Genomic DNA, 1,245 nt, shown 5'->3' on the forward strand with positions numbered 1-1,245 from the left:
TCGTACGGTTGGCAACGCTGGTCAGCAGTGGCGTAGAAAATATCTCTTTATTGATTGGCTGCTGCTCGACGCTTGCCGCTTGCTGTGTTCAGTGTGAACTAGGCATAAGGCTAGGTCCACAACCTTGCTTTGAAGGCCCGTCTACAATACACGGAGTAAGAAGTAAGAGTAAGAAATTGACCAATTACAGTCGAATGTGAGAAGAATAATTGACTGTGATTGGTCAATTTCTTACTTTTACTTTTTACTCCGTGTATTGTAAACGGGCCTTAAGAGGCCGTAAGCCGTAAACCCGCAGGAAATGAACCAACCACAGTCGATTATTTTTCTCATATGTAACTATGATTAGTCAATTTCTTAAGGCTTTACCCCGGATCTACAATAGGTGTTTTAAGCCTTAAGCCGTAAGAAATTGACCAATTACAGTCGAATCCGAGAAGAATAAACGACTGTGATTCGCCCATTTCTTATGGCTTAAGGCTTAAAACTCTATTGTAGATCCGGACTTACGGCTTAGGGCTTCTTAAAGCGAAGTTGTGGACCCAGCCTAAGTAATAGCGAATCCAACATGTTGATTTCGTTATTACTTATATGTTATGGCCGCAGCACACACTCTTGCATAACGCATAACACATAGTGCATAATGCGTTATGCAAGAGTGTGTACTGCGACCTTTACGTCTTATGCGGGGTCTACAATAGAAGTCGTAGCAGTTGTAGGGTCTTAAGCCGTAATCACACTAGCGATTGGCGATTGTGATTGACGATTGAGGATTACTTTTCAACCAATCAGAGCCTGAAAGTCACCGATTTCTTTGCTCCGATTGGTTGAAAAGTAATCCTCAATCGTCAATTACAATCGCCAATCGCTAGTGTGATTACGGCTTTAAATCGTAGAAAATTGATCAATCATAGTCGATTATTCTTCTCATATTCTACTGTGATTGGTTAATTTTCTACGACTAAAAGCCGAGAGCACTTATGCCCCATGTGTTATGCGTTATGCAAGAGTCTGTGCTCCCCGCTTAAGACTCTACGACTGCTACGACTTCTATTGTAGACCCCGCTCTAAGTTTTTCTATGGCCGGTATTCATAGTCGATTCTTATTTTAAGACCGTCTTAAGTAATGTCTTAAGTCGCTAAGTCCGGATCTACAATAAGTGTTTTATGCCTTATGCCGTAAGGCGTCGTCTACAATACACGGAGTAAGAAGTAAGAGTAAGAAATTGACCAATCACAGTCGAA

This window comes from Trachymyrmex cornetzi, unplaced genomic scaffold, assembly GCF_001594075.2.
Source record: "Trachymyrmex cornetzi isolate Tcor2-1 unplaced genomic scaffold, Tcor1.1 scaffold220, whole genome shotgun sequence".
In the NCBI taxonomy this organism is placed as follows: Eukaryota; Metazoa; Arthropoda; class Insecta; order Hymenoptera; family Formicidae; genus Trachymyrmex; species Trachymyrmex cornetzi.